At 53.4% G+C, this 744-nt stretch overlaps 1 pseudogene; it reads left to right on the top strand.

Annotated features, from left to right (window-relative positions):
• The first annotated feature begins 366 nt into the window (after positions 1-366).
• Positions 367-523, top strand: LOC113470351 (annotated as a pseudogene).
• The last annotated feature ends 221 nt before the right edge of the window (positions 524-744 follow it).

The following is a 744-nucleotide window of genomic DNA, read 5'->3' as shown; positions in this document are numbered from 1 at the left end:
GCCCTTTGTACACACCGCCCGTCGCTACTACCGATTGAATGATTTAGTGAGGTCTTCGGACCGGTGCGCGGACGGACGCCTCGTGCGCCCTTCCGACGTTCATCGGAAAGATGACCAAACTTGATTATTTAGAGGAAGTAAAAGTCGTAACAAGGTTTCCGTAGGTGAACCTGCGGAAGGATCATTACTGTTTCTCAACATATTTTGTGTGTGAACAGAGCAACACCAACGAGCGGCACGGGCGAGCTCTCCTTTTGTGTCGGCGGCGTCGAGCTAACGCACCACTACTCATATTTGTATTTTTGTATAATTTTCGGAATACAAAAACGAAAAGACGCAAAAATACCCCTAAACTATGATAAAAAAAACCCCGAACGGTGGATCACTTGGCTCGTGGGTCGACGAAGAACGCAGCAAACTGCGCGTCATTGTGTAAAATGCAGATCACACGAACATCGACATGTCGAACGCACATTGCTGGACCGAATCCCTGGCGTTTCGGGTCACGTACATCCGAGGGTCGGTATCGACTCGAACATCAATCAGTACGAGTTAGGCCCGACTCTCTCGCGCGCGCCGCACTCCACTTGTGTGTGCGGCCGCGACTCGAGTCGGCCGTCAGTTCTGCCAGCCTTCGCGGGCTCGGCTTGCATGGGAGTTCTTCGCCGGCTGCTCTCTCTCTCTCTCCCGAGGGGGGGGGAAAGCGCAGCGCACCGGCTTTATAAAGTCCTCTGCGGCAGCTGA

This window comes from Diaphorina citri, unplaced genomic scaffold (genome assembly GCF_000475195.1).
Source record: "Diaphorina citri unplaced genomic scaffold, Diaci psyllid genome assembly version 1.1 scaffold1530, whole genome shotgun sequence".
Taxonomy (NCBI): Eukaryota; Metazoa; Arthropoda; class Insecta; order Hemiptera; family Psyllidae; genus Diaphorina; species Diaphorina citri.
Note: the sequence above shows the minus strand (reverse complement) of the source record. Positions and strands in the feature narration are given on the sequence as shown.